Below are 21,178 nucleotides of genomic sequence, written 5' to 3'. Positions count from 1 at the left end.
GTGATACTGACACCTCGGAGTGGTACCCTGAAGGCGGCCTCAAACCACCAGGTGCTGAAGAAGCAAGGAAGGATCTTCCACCCGGGCCTTTGGAGGGAGCAGGCCCACACCTTGATTTTGGACTTCTGGTCTCCAGAAGGATGAGACAATAAGTTTCTGCTCTTTTAAGTCACCTGGCTTTTGGTAGTTTGTTCCAGCAGCTCCAGCAAAGGAATACACCCCATTATACATACATTACGCTCTCATGAAACCCAGGTCCATCAGGTTCCCTGGCCGGGCTCCACACTGCCCCCCCCCAGGCAACCTTCCTCTGCCTCTTCTTTCTGCCCCATCACCTCCCCTCCTGCCAAAATCCCATTCATCATTTGAGCTCTATCTCAAAATCCTCCTCTGTGAAGCCTTCTCTGATCTTACATATGCTGAAGAATTCCTCTCCTCTAAATTCCCGCAGGACACTGAACTTTCCTCATAGCGTTTGTGTTCTGCATTCGATTATATTTCTCTCTTCCCTGTATCTTATCTCTATGAGATTAAAAGGTCTTTGAGGGCAGAATATGTACATTTTCTATTTTGCGTTCCCTAAAGCATGTCACACGCATGCAGGAGGGCATCAAAATATTGATAAATTGAAATAGTTTAATTCTAGATTGACAAGCTATTTGGAAATGACTAATGCCGGAGATTCTTTCAATACTCGTTAAGTTTGATCTGTCTGGTTAGTCCTCCCTTCTACGTGGCTAGTTCCATGCAGCGTTAGGAATGGACCATCTGTCATAGCGCTGGGATATGGCAGATGTCCAGTGAATATTTGTTGAGTGTTTGGATGCATTTATGCTAATATGACTAAGAGATAATTCTCACCCTGGAAAAGCTTCTAGTCTAGTAGGGAACAAGTAACCAGTATTTCAACCGAGTCTGGAACACATAGTGATAGACTTTGCACGGTTTCTCCATAGCAGAGAAACTCCTAGCTCAGCTCTGCAGAATGTTAGAAAATCCCTGAGGGGCTGGTGCACGAGCTGAATCATGAGTGACAGGAAAGACTTGGGTGGGTGAAGAAATGAGGGGCGTCAGGGAGGCGTGGAAGGAAGGGACATGCTCTGGACATGTGCGCGGCATTTTCCAGTTTACCTTCTAACCCAAAGCAACCTTTTCTAGTTCCTTGTGTATTTATTCAAGTTGATTAATCAATTTATCAGGCCCTGGACATGGTCAGATTTTAAAAGAAGGGGTGTTCAGGGCAAAAGCCACAGATGAGTGTGCAAACAAGACATGATGACCTCGGAAATGGGTTGAGTTGATGGATTTGGAACAACTATGAGCGGTTCTGAGGGCAGATGATAAACTTTGATCATTTTGCTAAATACTCACACATAGAAAATGTACGTCAAATTCATAGGACATTGAAAGAAATGATTTCAAAATCCTGTTCATGTTGACCGCTGTATACGAGCTACACAGAATATTCTTCAGACCAAAAGTGTGAACCTGAGTGAAGTCTCCTGGCCACAAGCAAAATTATGATGAAAACGATGATAGCGATGATGGTGGTCACGACACCATTGGTACCTACAAGCGTCATGAATGACATGAACGGGCCTTGAACTGCTTAAACTGTTCTAAGACCTGTACTTGTATTATTTCATTTAATTCACATATAGCTTAGGTGAGCTGTATTTTCATATCAGCTTAATTTGATTTTAATGTAATTTAATCTAAATTAATTTAATTAACTAAATTAAGCTTTAATTAATTTAATTTTTATTAAAAAGTTAAATTTCAACATTTTAATTTAATTCACATGCAGCTTTAGGTAGGTAGTATTCGTGTCCCCATTTCATAGATGAGGAATCAGGGATTCTGAATGCCTTGCCCATGACCACGACGCAGCTCGTGCGTGCCGGGGCAGCTGTGGGTTTCCTGCTCCCTACGGGCAAAGCTCCACGTCCTCAGGGTCGTGACAGCAGGATGAGTGTTGGGCTCTGGGGGCTGATAGACCTGGCTTTGAACTCTGGCTCTTTTCTGGATGTGCAGTTTTGGGTGATTTGCTGAAGAGTCTGCACCTTAATTTCATCCTTTGTGAGAGCAGCTAGCACTGCCCCCCTCATCCACTTGCCACCAGGATGAAATGGGGTGAAATCTATTAGATGCTCTGACTGTTTTTCAAAAGTAACATCTTAGGACGTTACTTGTTTGAACTCTTGTTCAAGTCTAAGAATTGTTGATACAACTGAACCTATCTACAAAACAGAAACAGACCCACAGACAGAGAGAACAGACTTCCTTGCCGAGGGGGGAGAGTGGGGGAGGGACAGATTGGGAGTTTGGGATTAGCAGATAGAAGCTTTCATATATAGAATGGATAAACAACAAGGTCCTACTGTACAACACAGGGAACTATACTCAATATCCTGTGAGAAACCAGAATGGAAAAGAATATGAAAAAGAATATATATGTGTATAACTGAATCACTTTGCTGTACAGTAGAAATTAACATAGTAAATCAACTATACTTCAATAAAATTTAGAAAAAGATATAAAAGGACATAAGAATCACTGATGGAAGAATGTAGTAAAAGGAACGTAGAATTTGGACACAACACATTCAAGTCCTTGGTTCCCCGTAGCTGGTGGACCTCGGGCAACGTAGTTAGCTCTCTGTGGCTTGTGCTGAAAATATTGACCACGCTGGGCTGCCTGGAGTTGCTCAGGCAGGTGGCGGCCTGCCTTCCAGCAGAGCTCAAAGAGGCGCTAACCAGAATAGCCACCGGTTGTCACTTTGTGTTTACACCACACCTTTGAGGTAAGTGGGGAAGATGCTAGAATTCCCATCACAGTCGACAACAGAAGCTCAGAGGAACGCACCCATTTCCCCCACTCTCCTACCAGGTCAGGGTGTGTACCCTTCAGCTGTGCCGGGTGGCTTTCTGAGTTTATTTCCTCAGTGGGCCCTTATTTTCCTCCATTAGTGCACCCCAGGTCTTAGATGTGTGTGTGGCCAGAGGTCCACGGGGAGCCCAGGGCAGGGCTGCCCGCTGGATCTGGACTTTCTCATCATCCAAGGCACCCCTTCATGATTCTTTTATTTTGCTTCCAACTGGCACCATCGGCTCCCAGTTTTAATTGTATGGGCCACATTGTTTGCAGTTTATTGTATGGGATTATTTCTTCCTGGTTCATGAGGGTTGTTTGGACCTCTATCTAGAATGTTCTTTGCTTTGTTTTGGGGGCAGGGACTATGCCCTATATTTCCATGGGTCTCTGTGGTTAACCCCCTTTGACCCATAGTTGTAGGTGCTTAGTAAACCCTTTTCCGTGAAGTCAGGGAGCTCATACTGAACCTCTGATCTTGCCCAGTGTGTTGGGCCTTCTCCAGGTGGGTGGAGGTTTCATGAGGAATTGATGCAGGTTGACGGGCAAGGACCTGATGGAAGATGGTTCATGACAGAACCACTTTCCCCAAGGTCATAATCAAGATTGTCTTACTGGGCGGCGACATAATCAGTAACATTTGAAGAACTCAGATCCAAGGGCGTCCTAATCCTCCACGTCACTTTTAGGAGTGATACTAGTCATGCAAATGAGTGTCACTTGCATCATTTTATGAAGAAGAAACTCACTGGGAAGCTCCAAAGTTCTCTGTGAGCTGCGAGGCCATCTGAACTGGCCCAAACCCTTCTCATGAATTATTCTCTCTGGCCACGGAATTACTCTTACTTGAATTTTTCCAGCTGGAACATTCATAGTACAAACTAAAATTTCCTTTCTGGGTTCACTTTTGTTTGTCTCTTTACAGGTAAAAAATAAAGAATAAAAGTGTTGCACCAACATGGATGGATCTAGAGATGATCATACCAAGTGAAGTCAGTCAGACAGAGAAAGACAAATATCATATGATATCACTTACATGTGGAATCTAAAAAATGATACAAATGAACTTATTTGCAAGACAGAAACAGACTCACAGACATAGAAAGCAAACTTACCATTACCAAAGGGGAAAGGGGGGTGGGGAGGGATAAATTGGGAATATGGGATTAGCAGATACAAACTACTACATATAAACTAGATAAACGAGGTCCTACTGTATAACACAGGGAACTATATTTAATATCTTGTAAAAAACTGTAATGGAAAATAATCTGAAAAAGGATATATGTATGTATATATATATTTATGTGTATATATCAATATCTATATCTATCCATCTATCCCCGAATCACTTTGCTGTACACCTAAAACTAACATAACACTGTAAATCAACTATACTCCAATAAAAAGATAAAGAATAAACGTGTGATATAGGGTTTCCCTGGTGGCGCAGTGGTTGAGAATCTGCCTGCCAATGCAGGGGACACGGGTTCGAGCCCTGGTCTGGGAGGATCCCACATGCCGCGGAGCAACTAGGCCCGTGAGCCACAACTACTGAGCCTGCGCATCTGGAGCTTGTGCTCCGCAACAAGAGAGGCCGCGACAGTGAGAGGTCCGCGCACCGCGATGAAAAGTGGCCCCCGCTTGCTGCAACTAGAGAAAACCCTCGCACAGAAATGAAGACCCAACACAGCCAAAAATAAATAAATAAAATAAAGAAAGAAGCTTTCATTTAAAAAAAAAAAAAAGTGGGTATGGAGGGCTTCCCTGGTGGCGCAGTGGTTAAGAATCCACCTGCCAATGCAGGGGACACGGGTTCGTGCCCTGGCCCGGGAAGACCCCATATGCCGCGGAGCAACTAAGCCCATGTGCATAACTACTGAGCCTGTACTCTAGAGCCCGCGAGCCACCACTACTGAAGCCCGCGCGCCTAGAGCCCGTGCTCCGCAGCAAGTGAAGCCACCACAATGAGAAGCCCACGCACTGCAACCAAGAGTAGCCCCCGCTCGCTGCAACTAGAGAAAGCCCGTGTGCAGCGACGAAGACCCAACACAGCCAAAACAAAACAAAACAAAACAAAGTGGGTATGGAAACCCTAATCATGAGATCCGACCTCCCCTCTTCCCCCTACTCCTTGGCCCCCTCCTCCCTCCCTTCCTCCCTTTTTTTGCCTTCTTTCTTTTTGTGCCTGTTTTATCGGATGGAGATGAAATAGACAATCCCCGGAAATTCACAAGGCTCTGATTTCCCGACCCCCTTGTGAGGAGCCTAGTGGCCAGTGTCCTCACTGCTGGGGTGGAGGGCTGGCGTGCCCTCTGGCTCTAATTCCCCGGCACCAGGGCCGGTTCCCTCCATGGCACTGACAGGTCCATTAGCCCCGTGAGCGGGGCTGCCCGCAGCCTGGGGTGCCGGCCTGCTCCCCATGTGCTGTGCGCCTGGGCGGTGGCACTACCCGCGTTGGCCCGCCTCCAGCTGGTCCCATGGGATCTCGCAGGATTTTTGTCTTAAATGCAAGCAGGAGGCAGGACAATAAGCTTTTTTTTCTGGGAAAACTCCCTCCCTCCCCCCAACCCCCCACTACAGAGCCATCATCCTTTCAGTGTCCTAATGGTGCTTCAGACAAAGATCAAAGTCTCCCAGATAAGTGTTCTTTTACACAATGTTCCTGACACTCCATTTTGTAAACAGTTTTTTTTTTGGGGGGGTAATAGAACATGTAAACATGCCGAGTGAGATGGATGGGCTGTCACTTTTCTCTCTCATCTTCTCCTCTTCAACTGCAGTAACCAAGGACGCAGGGCTTCCCTGACTTGGCCAAACTCAGCCTTTCCCTTGCACACGCAGAAAAAATGTGCGCGGAAAAATGGAGACCTAATGTCCCGTGAGGCCACCTCAAAGTTGCATTTCCTTCGGCATTTGATGGCGTTCTGGCTTTTCTCTCTTTACGTCATTTGTGAAACCTGCTTCTGCTCGGCTCCCCTCCCAACAAACAAGACAGCGACTGACGTCCCAGTCACCGGAATTGCGCCGCAAAAGTGACACATAACAAAAACACAAAGCAAATGGAAGTTGAAGTCTTTGCCGGTTTCTGTTATAGTTTCTCCCCAAATCTGGGATAATCAGCAGCACAGATATAAAACTGCAGAGCACTGTTGAACACTGTGAGGACAGATCTTTCAGATCTTTTTTTTTTTCCTTTTTTCGGTAATTGCAAACAGATTTTGATTATGCTGGCGACTCAGGTTTTTGCTACTTTGCGTTTGTGCCTGCCGAGCTTGTGCACATGAAAGTCACTGTGTGCTAGTTGGGGGAACAGCAGCTGTCTACACCGTCACCACCTGAGGGCATGTTTTCGGGGGTTTTATGGTTTTCTTTTAATCTGTAAAACAGCCGGCACCTTCCTCGCTCGGTGGAGGTGAAGTGGCTGTTGGGGGCTCGTCTGGGGCGTGAGGACCCCTGTTGGTTTCCACCTTTGTTCCAGAGGGGCCTCATCTGGAGCCGGGGACGCGCGGTGTGTGTGGCTGTGCTGGAATCAAAAGGCTTTCTGGAAGGTGATGGCGGTGCCTGCTCCCCAGGGCCTCCGGGGGCCCTGCGTGTTCTGGTCCCGGCCTGCCTGGAGGCCTGGGAACTTCACTCTCTAGATCCTGGGCCAGGACGTTTGCTCCCCAGAATTGGAAGGCTGAGGAGGGGGCTCCCTGTGGGGAAAGGGAGGGGAGATGGGGGCTTAGAGAGCCCCGGTTGATTCACAGGGCCCAGGCCAGCCCCCTCCGGTCCTCCCCGCGTGTCCTCCTCTGCCCTGATGACGTCACCTCTCTGCCCCCGGGAGCTGTAAGGTGGGATGTGGCAGCTGGAGGGCCCGGAGTCGGGGGTCAGCCTCCCCACCCCCTAGTTATTGCTCCATTGGCATTTTTCACTGGTTTCCTTGAGTCTCCTTTGTCCATTCTTGGTCACCGAGAAACGGGAAGGCTTATTTTTAGCCAGGTGCTTGCAACTTTCCTAACTCTCAGCCCAAATCTCCCACGTTTACCGAAGAGAGGAGGCCCTGACCTGTTTGTTGGGTCTGCACGGCCTTCGTGAGGTGCTCCGTACAATTCAGTGCGAATTCCAAAGTCCCAAAGTGTGCTATGTCCCTGGCCTTGTTTTTTATGAGTGTCATTAAGGCCCAGCTGGGGCGCCTGGAGGCCCCCTGACCCGCCAGTACAGACTTGTAAGTGTTTCTGAGTCCTCACTGCTTCCACCAGATCCCCGCCCTCCATCTGGGCAAGATGGGAGCCTTTCACTCTGTGTTAAAGGCCTGGTTCCGCTCTTTTGCATGAAAATTTTTCATTAAAAAAAAAAAAAAATCCAAAGAGCCAAATTGCTGAGTGAGCAAAGGATGGGGCGGCCTCTCGGCGCTGGGACTCCCTGCAGACCTGCTCGGGGCCGGAGTGGCCCAAGAAAAATGCGTCGATGGTCTCAGCCCGGTCCCTAATGAATGGTAGTAGATCACATCACCAAAACTAGACACGCATAATTTGGCACCAATGACAGCTGCCTCCCCACCGAAGCGCGGTGCTTTCATGTCCGGACTAATGTGAAGCCTGGAAGTATATCTGGCCATGAGCTGGAAGGAGGGAGCCGGTGGGAGGAGGGGGCAGGTGCTGGCGTGGTGTCCATGGAGGCCGGGCGTGGGGAGCTCCAGCCACTGGCGGGCGTCCCACCCCTGCACCCCAAGGGCACCGCGGGCCAGCAGGCCCCTCCCCGTAGCACTGGCGGCCACGGGGACAAACAACCATAAATCAGGGCCATCCTGATGAAATCAAGCATGGATGGCAAGTAAGTTATTAGCCGCCTGTGAAACTAATTGTGATACTGATACACTCATTTTTGCAATGTCTTTCAAACACCAGTTGTGATGGGAAACAGCTGTTAGATCCAGGGGAAAAAAATAAAAGGAAAGAAAGAAAAGACGAGAGCTTCCAATACGAAATCATAATAATGTCTGTCTTCTCTGTTCCCTTGCACAAAGGCTCTTGGATTCCCTATTCTCCTCGAGACAATGACTCCTGGCAGGGGGTCAGCCAGGATGAGCACAGGATTGCAAGGAAAGTTCATCTACTGAGGGGAAGGAGACAGAAGGAGAAAAAAGGACCCCTCCTCCTAATGTGGGGGGCTGGGGACGGGAATGGCACGTTGAAAATAGGTTAGAGATTCAGGCTAAAAGCAGGAGAGGTCACAGGGAATTTGAGCAGAGACGTTATAAATCGTACTGTTTGTCTGCTGGCTTCATTCAGAAGCGCATGGTGTAAGGAGAAGGGATTGGAATCTTCATTTAAGGAAAGCCGTAAGGTAGATAATTAACCTGTTTGGAAGGTTTGAGATGAACTGTGGAGGAAAGGTCTGCCGCCAAAGTCAGTGACTTCTGTCCCGGCCAGAGGACTGGCTTCGGGGGGAGTATCTGCCTTCTCCCACAACCTCCCCTTCCCTTTTCTGCCTGTTTCCACCCTTCTCTCTTCCTTAGAGTCAGGGCCTACTGTTAATACCTTGAGAAAAGAGAGGAACTCAGAACCAGAGTAATATTCCCTCTCCCAGCCCTTCCTGGGCCCCTGTTTGTTCTCCGGAAATGTTTACGGACAACATCGTAGAAGACTTTTTTTTCAGTTTGTAAGGCCTGTGTCATCACACAATGGGTCATAAATGATGCCCCCTGTTGTGGAGAAACAGGAAGTCAACCTCGCTCGGGTGCTTGCTTACAGGCAACTTCCTGGGTGCCTGGGGGAGGGGCCACACCCAAGACCCTCACCTCCACGGAGAGCTGGGGTCGAGTATCTCCACTTCTGGAGCCCTTAAAAATTCCATCGGCCTCAGAAAGTGTCGAGACCCTTTGTCTTGCGCAGGGCAGGCTTTTTGACGGGTCTCCCCGGGAGCCCTTTTTATCTCAGCAAGGCAATACAGGAACTTAAAATACGGATGCCTGAGACATGGACTAGCCCCTCATGGCTCTGGCCGTGAACAGGGTCCCTCATCCGCTCCCACTTGCCAAGTAAGGGCCCAGCCCTGGGAGACCAGTTCGTTGTTGCATTCTGCTCTTGACCTTGGGGTCAAGGTTGACAGACCTCTAGGGTTTCCTGGGTCCCAGCAGCAGCAGGTATGGGTGTGTTGGGCAACGCGTGGCTGGCTCTGCTTCCCTCTCTCCCTTTGCTTCAGCTGGCCTCGACAAAATGCACAGAGAATTCCAGAAACGGGGCTGGTTTCCTTGCTGTCTGACCAGCGACGTGCGCTCCTGGGGCCCTGAGTGTCTGTCTGAGCCGCGCGGAGGCCCCCACCCCACTGAGACGACTCCTCCCCCTTTCCCCCATCCCAGGAGAGACCAGCTTCGTCTCAAACAGGCAGAACAGGGCCATGCAGAAGACCCTTGCTTGTTTCTCTCCGCTCTGGACACGGTGGACGCGCCGCATGCTTGGACACCCTTCACACACTTACAGATACCGAGACGAGAAAAATCAAGATTCTTATTCTAAGATCCCAAGTGTTTCCCCTCTTTTAAAATTCCTTTTGAACAAGAAGTCTCTGCTGTCCACATCCATCATTCACAAGACACCTTCTGAACATAAACCTGAAAAGGCAGGCCTGAGAGAGGAGGGCAGTGCCCGCCTTGGCTTCCGGCGCGCAAGTGTGGAGCGGGGGTCCCGGGGCGCCCTCCTCGTTCGAGGTGTTAAGGGATCCTCTCCCTCGTGGGGGGGGGGGGTGGCGGAGTTGGCAGCGACCGAGTGGCAGTGCGCACGCGGGCCCGTTTCTATGCGGCCCGAATCACAGGTTCTTGGTGAGAAACATCACCGCGGGCCCTTTCCTCTCCTGCACGGGGCGGGGGGTCTCCTCCAGTGCTCTTCTCCAGCCAAGTTCCAGCTTCTATCAATCTCAACCTTTGGGCCTGAAATACAGTGACTAATAAAACTGAGAGGAGAAAGTCGGATCTGACCCGAAGTGCTCTGAAAAGATGCTGCCTCTCTGGTTTCTGAAGACGTGCTTCGTGTCTGACGTTAAAGCGAAGGTGCGTTTTGGACGGCCGTCTTCACAACCAGAGACCGGGAATGCGCCCCGCCGTTCCCGGAGCAGCGACGGGCGTCAACTTTTTATTACATGCATGTTGCCCCTGTAATTAGTGCAGTGTTAGAAATATGATTTATTGATTGTGCCAGCACGTTTGCACAGAGGGAGGGTGTGCCCTGCAGGAAACACCCCAGGCACAGAAACCCTTGGAAGTGTGTGTGATGTGACTGCCTTTAGGATGTCTTGCTTTACTTCTGGTCTGTAACTCTTTTATTCAGCTGTCGGGGAAGGAACCCAAATCCTAACTTTGCCAAACAAACACCCCAGTGCTTGTTGGGGACCAAGAGTGCCAGTTTCCTTGTGTGCGAGCCAGACTCGAATTCAAACAAAAAACAGGGGAAGAAAGGGGATCTGAAAAAATGTTAATTCTCCTGCAATTACGTTTTATTTCAAATAATTAATTTCTGGTTTCCACCCTCTTCTTTCGAAGTGACAGAGCAGTGGAATTTTACTTTCTGTTGGTAAACAGGTGAGTAAATATTTACCCTTGTGAGCTCGGAGAGCCGTGTTTATACGGGGGTGGGCGCCCTGCTGGCAGCTGAGCTGAGAACCTTGTCCTGCTGGGTCATCCGTGACCTCAGCCCTGCTGCGGCCAGGCTGGCCAGACCTGCAAAACCAGAGGGTATTTTCTCTCCCAGGGCGATGTTTACCCAGGGATTCCCTTGGCAAGACGTAGGATCACCATCACATGAGGTCACCACGCTGGTGTGTGTGTGCAAATTTTTTTTTATAAAAAAGGCAGCAACTTGGCACGCCGTATTACAAAAATAGTCCTGTTAAAAAGAAAACACTGCGTTGGGAAGTAGAACTTCCTATTCAAATCAGGGCAAGAGGTGAAGGGATCACAGGGCAGAAGGAGGCGTGTGTGTGTGTGTGTGTGTGTGTGTGTGTGTGTGTGTGTGTGTGTCCTGAATAAGTGAATCGGAGACGCAGTAGGGCTGGCCGTCCTCTGTGCAGGGTCTCGGGATGGTTTTGGAGGGTTAATGCATTCACGCAGAAGCTGATCTGTCTCAGCTGGTCCCTGCCAGGCCGCAGCCCCGCGTTAACCCTCTCCTGCCCAAGCTGCCGGCTGGACAGGCCCCAGTGGACGCCAGGAAGCGCTGGGATTCCCTCACGAGGGCCACAGTGGTACAGCTCCAGCTTCTTTGTGGTGGTTGCCGCCCTGTGTCGCTGCTCATGTGATGGGGCTGCCTCCCCATCTTAGCCCTTGGGGACCTCCAGGGGTAGAGCCAGCTCCCAGGACGAGTCCAAACGGATATCCTCCCAGAGGAAGCTGGGTGGCCATCAGGGACTCACCGTGGCTGTGCCTGGGCTCCGGGAAGAGCTTCTCATGCTTTCTCCACAGCCGCAGGGACAGGGGCTTTGCGCTTTCTTCTTGGGCACGTACGCGATGCAACGCAGTGCTTAGCACATATTTGCAACATGAAAGTAAATGGGATGTTCCCAAGAGGATCCCACCAGAGATGCCTCATGAATCTGCGGGTCTTGACGCTCTGCCCGTTCCTCTGACTCAAGATCCAGCCCACCCAGGTCACTCTCTCTGTCCTCCTTTTGTCACCTTACCGTTGAACTTCAGGATTTTAAGCTATCAGTGATAACAGTGACAGGTGGAAACAACACAGTGTAAAAACGTGCATGTTCACTCTTTCTTAGGGCAAAGAATAAAGTTTCCCAGCACTTAATTTCACCTTTCTATTCTTTTTTCTCTTCTATAATGCGAAGGAATATTGGTCTCTTTAGCAAATCTGTTTGCTGATCATATGTTTTGAAACCGTCATTCCATAAACATTGTCTACCTTCAAAAACGTCCCAACCCATTTGCTTCAGGCCAGAAGGGAAGGATGTATATCTAAAGACGTCAAGCCTCAATCTCCTGGGGGTAGTATCAGCCGGTACAGTTGTTCATAGCTTGATTTCTAGAATATTTCCTATCTCTGAAGATGGGGAATCCATGCTGATTTGCATATTTCTGGCAATTTCGGTGAAGAGGAATAACACACAGCTTAATCCTCACCTCAAAGGCGCTGGTCTGCACTCTGAGGGCATGAGGATAGCTTAGTTCAGGCCTGTCAGCGGCCCAGGAGCGCAGCAAGGCCCTACCCTGCAGTATCTCATTTTATTTTTCCTGAAGGTACAAATAGCTAAGAGCTTTTCCTGGCAAAATATTCCTGTGTGCATTTTTCTTTAATGTAAGAGGAGGACAGGCAGGTGGAGAAACACAAAATAAGCGTGGAGACAATAAAATGAAGATCTCATGTGGGTTCCAAAAAGCTCCAAGTAGAGAAATCTCACTGTCTTTGCCAAGCTCCCAACGCAGCTGGCAAATGCATGCAGCCTTTGAGATGTTTTTTCACGCAAAGCAAAAATTGTCTTCCGTGTTTTCCGTGCCTTCTTTCCTTTTCTTTTTTAAATTTTGAAATCAAATGACCACTTATCCACATTTCGAATTTCCAACCTCTTTATAAATGCAGGGAAATAAAATTCTGGAGGCAGAGAAAGATGCAGTAGAAATACCCAGTTTTACACTGTGGCTTGTTGGATATGAGCAAGGGTAATTTACCTACGGCTTCAATTTCCGAGGCGTCTTTAGCACATGCGTTTGGTACACGTACTTGGCAGCTGGACTGACAGACCAGGCCCTGATGGCTCCAAAGGGTCAATAAAACACACGCCCTGAAGGATTTACACAACAGACAGTAATGGCTTCTTTGGAACTGTTATGGTCTATTGGGTCAATAATAATCCACTTTTTAAAGAGTGCTAAAATTTGAATTTACACAGCCGACTGTAATGTCTCCTGATCTATCAGGTAAATTATATGAATTCTTTGAATTTATACACATGCCACAGAGCATGGGTACCTATCAGAATGTACTATTGTGTAAAACAGACATTCCGTGTAGACCCCTGTGCAGCATGTTTTTTAAAAAGTAAATTTATTTATTTATTTTTATTTTTGGCTGCGTTAGGTCTTTCTGTTGCTGTGCGTGGGTTTTCTCTACTTGCGGCGAGCGGGGGCTACTCTTTCTTGCAGTGCGCGGGCTTCTCACTGCGGTGGCTTCTCTTGTTGCGGAGCACGGGCTCTAGGTGTGCGGGCCTCAGTAGTTGTGGCTCGCAAGCTCTAGAGCACAGGCTCAGTAGTTGTGGCACATGGGCTTAGTTGCTCCGCGGCATGTGGAATCTTCCCGGACCAGGGCTCGAACCCAGGTCCCCCGCATTGGCAGGCGGATTCTTAACCACTGCGCCACCAGGGAAGTCCCCAGCTTCTTTTTTAATTGCTGATAAAAATGATACACTGCCACTTGGGAAATGGAAAGAATTTGTTAACATTCAGAAGTTTGATGCCACGATGTATGTTTCACCTTTGACTACATTTCAATAACTACTCTGGATTACTTGCATCAACATAAAGTCTCTTTTCCCTAAAATGAAGTTATTTTCAATCCAAACTACACTTAGTAAAATACCTCGATTGTGCAATTTTGTGGTAGGTTGATGCATAATATTTAATTTACATGGGATGTTTACAGGTGAACATCTGTTGTCTGTGTTTATAATGTCTATATGAAAATAGACATTCCTGAATATCCACCTCTTTAGCTGCACTTAACAAAAATGCCTGCTTCTTTCCAGCAGATGGGGGCAAACAGCAAGAAGCTCAAAAAGAAACAACGTAAAATATATTTTTTCTCCCAGCAAGCCCTGACATTTCAGGGAAAACAAAATAGCTACAAAAGAGGGAAATTAAATGAATAGTTTCCAACAGGAATGGCGGTGTGACATAGTTTTACCTAATAAAGAATCCAGAGCAAATATATTGCAGAGCCCTTCCTTGCTAGAAACCTTCTTCTCTCTTGGCTGTCTTTCTGTTTCAGTTGGAAATTTTTTTCTGGAAGAGGAGCCTGGTGAATTATTTAATAAATAAAATCCATTAAGAAAACCATGTTGAAAGATATCTTCTCAAATTTCCTTCAGATAAGTGCAGCAATAAATGTACCACCAGCAGCTGGCACATATATGTAAGCGTGCAGGAGCACGCTTGCCCACACCTGACACACAGTAGAAAACTCTAGACGCACCCTTATCTTGTTTTATTCACTGCAGATGTGTATATTCTAGTCCTTTGGCTAAAACAGCCATTTCTCTGATTCTTTTGTGAGTGTTTGTGTGTATGTTCCTGCCTGAGCATTAAAAAAAAATAAGAATTTTAAGCACAGACTAACTAGAAAATTTCCTGCCTGAAAATTTGGCTTTCCTTGAGGTAGGGAGATTTCTTTCAAAGACCACTCTCTGCTCCATTTAGGATAGATTAACATGTATCGTCCATAATGGACAAACATCATGGCTGAAGAGTATATATGTACAAGGTTAGAATGTTCTACAGTGGATACATGTATATGTATAACTGAACCACTTCGCTGTACAGCAGAAATTAACACAACATTGTAAATCAACTACTCTCCAATATAAAATGAAAATTAAATTTTAAAAAAAGAATGTTCTATCTGGAAGGATTTAGATGTTTTGGGGTCTGGTGTATGATAGCATAATACAGTAAGTTACAGGTCTCACCTTTCTTAGCAAGGAGCTGAGAGCTGGATGACGACCTAGGAATGCCCTGGTCCCTACCCCGCCCCCGGCCCTTTCCGAGCTGTCTGTTTCCTGGAATATCTATAATCTACAGTATTGACTAGGGTATCAGGAGGGAAGGATCTCCATCAGTCTATCTTGAATTGTCATCCAACACAAGATTAAATGCTGCCAGCCTCCTTCTTGGGATTTTTCAGTCTTCACATCACAAAGTTTTCAATCAAATTTCAGCAGTGTGCATTTAGCTTACAGAACCCCGAGCACTTATCTTCCCAAAGCAGGGAATTTAGAGCTTGTTTACCTCATATGGTTCCAAGATATCCCCCTGCAAATCTGTTCACGTCTAGGGTGTGAAATGGTTTCCAAAGCTGGCCTCTCTCTGTCCCTCTCTCTCTCTCTCACGTTCCTTACACAGCTAGCCTCTTGGCTGGACAATGACCAACCAGCAAAGGGTCTGAATAATGAACAAATGCCAGTTATCAGAGGACTTATCCCGGGGCAGCGACCTTGCATTGTCAGCCTTCAAGATGAAAGAGCTGAAACTGTGGACAGAATTGTTCTACGCAGCTCCTCATTCATGGTCTTCAGGAGGCCCTGATCGCCCCCCGGCTTTGGGCTCACGAAGCAGCCAGAACAGAGGGGGATGGCAGCTGTGCCCCTTTCTGGTCTCACCGTCAGATACCTGTGAGGAAGCCGTGGCTGGGAGGGCGCCAAAGAAACCAACGACACCTCCACTTATAAAGAATTCGGCTCAAACAAACTGACACCAAGCCGATATTTATCTGTCACTGGACCGATTTGATGCTTGGAATTTCCAATGAATAGACTGATGAGATTTGGGATAAACAGCAGCCTCAGAGGAGGAACGTGTATTCTCTCCGGAACGCCAGGAAGGAAGTGGTCCCCAGCTGAGCCAGATGGGAACCCCCGAGACACGCGTCCTGCTATATCCAGGGGGGATAACAGGGTGAGGACCGGCCACAATTCATCTCACTTTTATTGTTTTGTTCATTAGATACTGACGATGAAACCCAGCCCTTGCCCTGGATGGAGTGCTGGGTTTGCACATGGCCCGGGGTGGGGGGCACCTCGTGAGGGAGGAAGACCTGAGGCTCCCGAATGAAGCCACTTAGAAACGCTCTGGGAGCATTCGCGTTTGAAGTTGTTCTGTTTTCAGTTTTCTCACTTCGTCATTCTCTACACGTGTGTTTCTCATTTGATGTTTTACGAGCACGCATGCGGAGAAGCTCACGTCGCTGAAAAGCCAAACGTCATCCCCTGCCAACTCTTTGGAATTTAAAAGCCTAGATTATCGCTCAGACACATGAAAATGGAAACCCCAGTCGAGGCGAGAAGCCTAACGGCCATCGCTCTGCAGGGGAATTGGAACTCCGGTGAGGTTTCATCTGTTGTCTGTGGCCTGTTGTTCATCTACTGCTGCTCTAATGCCTCGGAAACTGGCTCCGTTACTTCTACTGGGGTTAGGATCCTGCCTAGATGTCACGGCCCACTCGAAGCATGTGGTGGGGTGGGTGGAGATGAGGCTGGAGCTTTGACTCTCTGGTGGGCTGACTTCTGGGGAAACTGACCCTCTGGCTTCTAACAAAAGGGGATCAAGCCTGAAAAGAGGCCTGGCTGATGGTTGCAGCTGAGAGGAGCTTGCCGTGTAGGGCATTTTGCTTTGTTGGGTGCTTGTCAGGGACCCCATTTTCCCTCCTGTGGCATCAGAACCTAGAGCAGGTGGAGCCTGAGACTGGGGGAGTCCCACCCACACCGGGGCCCTGGGAGGACTGGGCCAGACTGGGATATTTATGGACAAGGTGACACCTGACGTCACCTGGAAAATCAGCTACGCATCAACCTTCTCATCACTCGTCCAGGAAAATGCAGGTTATACGGGTCTGTGGGTGCTTCCTGACACCCCCAACCCATTGCCCACACAAATAACCTCCCTGGAATTAGGTAGAATGGTCCATGATCTCTGTGGCTTAAACACTTTGTTTTCAATGTCCACAGTTAAAAAAGTGTAGCACCTAAAGAAAAAAAAAATCATCCTTCCTTCAGCCCTTTACTATTTATGGCAAACTTTGAGAAGGCTAAACCATGTACAATCACCACAGAAATATCACTTATTCTATCAAGTTTACACCCATTAGAACTACCAGAGGTATGACGAATTAACAGCTCAGTAGAGCAAATAGCCCTGAAAGGGGTTAGAAGCAAAATGAAGTAAAATTCCCTGTGTGTATTCTCCTTGTGAGTTCTCCTTAAACTCCAGAAAATGCCACTAATTGGGCTTGGAGAAGAAACTAAGGTTGGAATGATCTTTGGAGAATGAATTCACCTCCTGCTCCTGGATTCTATGTGGAATTTCTTATATTTAAACTGCAGATGCACCCATAGGAACTTGTTTTCAAAATAGGTAAATATCTTAAAATATTTTAATTGCTTAAACACGATCACACCACTAGCAAAGGGTGGTGGTAAATGGAGCTCTGTGCGTCACATTGCATCACTAAACAAGATGCAGAAATCAATATTTGTTGAATTTATTTAGATACATATTGATTTCTTACTTTTTTTTTGCCTGCATAATATATAGCTTGGGAGATCATTCAGAAGCGGGGAAGGTGATGTTTAGTTTTGGAAGGCTGCTGTAAAATTTAACAAGGTTTTCCACGTGCTGACCACTGGAGATTTGAAAATCATAACATATGATTCCTGCCGTGGAGGATTTTACAGGCAAAATTTTGGGAGTGAAGAGGATGGGAAATTGACATGAATACAGAAATCAATAAACTGAATTAAGTGTAATAGTTAATGTGTTTGGTGAAAATGGATGCATGAAAGGTTAATAATTATTAGTTTCATTTGGAAGACTCAGTAGAAAAAAAGGGGTTTGGCTAAGTTCTTGTAGGATGAGTAGAAGTATTCGAGGTGGATGAGGAGACAGTGGAAAGTAATGAGGCATTTTAGGCAGAGAAACGCTACTTTCAACTACGTTAAAATTGCGTTTTTGCGCTGGCAAACTAAGGAACTACCTCTGCCATATTACACTGAGGAAAACAATTTCCATTATGTTTGCTTTACATTTTTCTTTATCGGTAAACTGTAGACGTTTCCTGGCCGATACACACAGGGGGCACTACAGTTTGAGACTTCACTTAAAAAGTCTTTCCACACCATCCAATTCTGTAGCAACATTATTTGACACACAAAAAAATTATCCAGCGTGGGCCTTTCTAAACATTCAATTAACTACACATAGCCCACACGTGGATGATTTAGGTTAGCTATTTCTTGGATCACAAAATGACACTGATTAAAAAAATAAAGCAAAAACTCAAGGATTTAGAAATTCATTTTAGAAACGATTAGAAATAGCAGTATGCAGAGCGCTGCATGCACTAAAAACGGTGTTCCCACAATGTTCTTTGTGGTATGATGGTTTGGAAGTCAAAAGACTGAAATTTTATCCTTCCTCACCCGCCACCATTAATTAGATTTGGGGTCTTCAACACTACATACACCATCTCTTCGCGTCAGTTTTCTGCCTGTAAATTTAAGCCAGTAATAAACAAATCATGCTGGAGTTTTTGTGCTATGCACGGTAGGAGGTGTGTGAAAGCATTTCAAAAACAAGGAATATTATCATTAGATTAATGACAACAACAATAATTATTCTAATATGAAATTTCAGGAACGGCAATTGAGAAGTATTTCTTACTTTTAAAATGCTGAAACATGGGAACATTTCTTTTCTATGAAAGTCCTCGATTTGATTTATTTTATACATTTAGCCATTTGCCCAGGTGTGAATCCAGCTATGCATGGTACATGTTGTACATAGATTGTAAAATCAAATAGGTGTATTTCAAGCTTTTAAATTTGCAGGGTGTTCCATCTTGAATTTATCTCTCCAAAGAGGCAAATGAGGGCTAGATATTTAGATACAAAAAATAACCCACTTTTTTCAGAATGCTTGGTGGTGTCACAAAGCTAATTCCCTACTCAGCTGATTGGGATGCAGTGATTTCCTGAGAATGTCAGAGCAGGTGTATGGAAAAGACATTAAGGTGTCAAAATGAGGTGAAACGATGTTGATTTATCAGAGGGAAGTCCCTGTCTCTGCCAGGACGGAAGGGATCCCTGGACTCAGCCCTGGTGAGCCTTGGCACTCAGATGCCCAGAGGCCGCCAGTGGAAGCCCCAGCTCGCCCGTCGACGTGACAACCCGCAGGGAACAAGATTTATCTCCCTCTTTCTGCCAGGGAGCTGAACATAAAGAAGGTAGCAGTGTTTGAGGGATTACAGTGTTGTAGGAAAGACCCTGGTCCTCCTGTCCCTCGTGCTCAGGATAACACAAAACACAAGAAACACCCAAGCAGGGAGAAAGCAGGGCGGGTGGGGGGAACCCCTGCCTAGCAGCCAAGATGGGTTAGGGTTTAAAAGTTTGAGGCTCCTGCCTCTTGGTAAATCGATGCGTTTTTCTGGTGTGAAATATTCTTGAATGTTAAAATGTGTTCACACCTGAATGACATCTGGGAGTCTTGAGTCGGCAGAACCAAGGTGAGCATTAATTCCAGTTTGGATGTTATTTTGGCCTCAGTGAAACACTCCAGTAAAACTAACATTTGAACAGGACCCAGAATCCAGGAAGGAGTCAAGGATATCAAAGGAAAATAGTAATTCTAAGTGCTTTGAAATCTACACAATTTGTTTGAAAAAAAGTTTTTTTTTTTTTTTTTCCTACCAGTAGATTTTTTTTCACAGGCCCTGTTCCCACTTCATGATTTAATACGGCTTGTCCGGAGTGGGCCGGCAGTCTTAAAGAACGTCAAGTCTTCACTTTCCATTCAAGAAATAAGACCCTCCAAGGACCTTCTAAATATTTCTGTTTTCCATCAGATGAGAGTTACCATACACTGTCATGGGACAATGATCCGATTGGGTTAGGAGGCCTTGGCTTTAGGAACTGGTTTAGGGTTTCACAGGGACTGATGGTGTGACCTTAAGAAGGCACAGCTCCGACCTTGGCTTTTTCATCTCTAGATCTGGGGTAGACTAGGGTGTAGGTCTAGACGACCCCCAGGGATGCATCCCATAGTATTTCTCCGTTTTCTGGCACCTTTTATAAGGTCAGGCATCCACTTGGTAACATTTAAGTGAATGGATATATAATTAGTGAATCTGTCAGAGGCAACAGAGCCAGATTATTAATGCAAAAAAGGTCATTAATGCAAAAAAAGGAATTTGTGGAGTTGGCTTGTGGTCGTCAGGATAGTTGCAAAACGCACCTCTCCAACTCCTCTTTTGGGCTTCTGTCTTGGGAGAGATGGTTACAAAGTGACTCCCTGGCTTTCGCTTTTCAGGCACTATTGGAGGGGCTGCAGGGGCTGCACAGGTAGGGCCCCCTAGCATTAATCTTTCTGTCCAGCACTGTGGGTATCTTATTTCCCTATTTACATTTACAGCATATTTTTTGCAGGGGAGAGATATTTCTCATTCATGTGTTGAGAGATATTTATTCTAGCAGCCTGCTGTATCTCATCCCTTTCTTCCAATTCAAGTTTTTAAATGTCCTCCCAGGAAATTTGGATCCAATGGGTCTCCTTCCTATTGGTCTTATCCTCTCCTTCTTCCCCTGCAGGTGGAGAGAGCTGATGTGGTGGAGAAATGCATTTCCATATATTTAAGTGCAATATTAACTCATGTCAGATATAACAAGTAGCAGTGCAATGAAATGAACTCAGGAACAGCAAAGCCATTAAGAAAATGTACCATTAGGAAGAGGGCTAGTGTTTCCTGTGGAAGAGATTCACCAGGTATGCACTTGTACACGTTCAAGGAAATGATTTAGAAGTTTATAGCCCTTATAATTACGTTCATTTTAAGAAGCAGAGACTTTTGGAGCCAGAAACATTTTCTTAATTCACTTTATTGGTAAAGAGGTCTAGTTTTTTTTCATTTCGATGTGATGGAATCTCAATTCATATGTAACATGTGGACCTATGTGTATCTGTGTGAAGAGAAAACCTTGTGAGGCAACCGTCAGTCTGATATAATGTCAGTTCTGTTGTAGTCATTTTTCTTCTTTTTTTGTTTTCAGAATGTATGAAAGCTAAAGCTTGAGGTTTTGTTCAAAACTGTAAAAGCACATATCAAATATTTCCTTATTTCTTTTCATAACATCATAGGGGAGGGCGTTATATCTTTTTTTCCTGCCATTTAACATAAGTAGAAATTGTCAGTCTGAAATTGACAGGGATTTGTTACCATCAACAATGAATTGCTCACATCTGGATCCCCCACCAACATAGGCAGTGCCTGTCAGGTGTCACAACAGTAGGAAACCTTATTAAACTCCAGTGAAAAATACAATAATTTGGAGTTCAGTGGGTAAGGTGGGAAAGGCATCAGGCGTGCGGTGAGAAGTCCGCCCTCCAGCCTAGAGCTCTGCCCCTCGTGCTGGAGTGCCCTGGGGGTCCGGGCACAGGGACCTCGGTGTTGGTCCACAAGGTATGATTTATCCTCCCGCACCCGCTGCTTAATTTGGGGTTTCCTCCTGGGCTTTAGGACCATGTGGTTATGGGCCACTGTGTGAGAATCTCCTTGGCAGGAAGAAAGA

This window comes from Balaenoptera musculus, chromosome 14 (assembly GCF_009873245.2).
Source record: "Balaenoptera musculus isolate JJ_BM4_2016_0621 chromosome 14, mBalMus1.pri.v3, whole genome shotgun sequence".
Classification (NCBI taxonomy): Eukaryota; Metazoa; Chordata; class Mammalia; order Artiodactyla; family Balaenopteridae; genus Balaenoptera; species Balaenoptera musculus.
Note: the sequence above shows the minus strand (reverse complement) of the source record.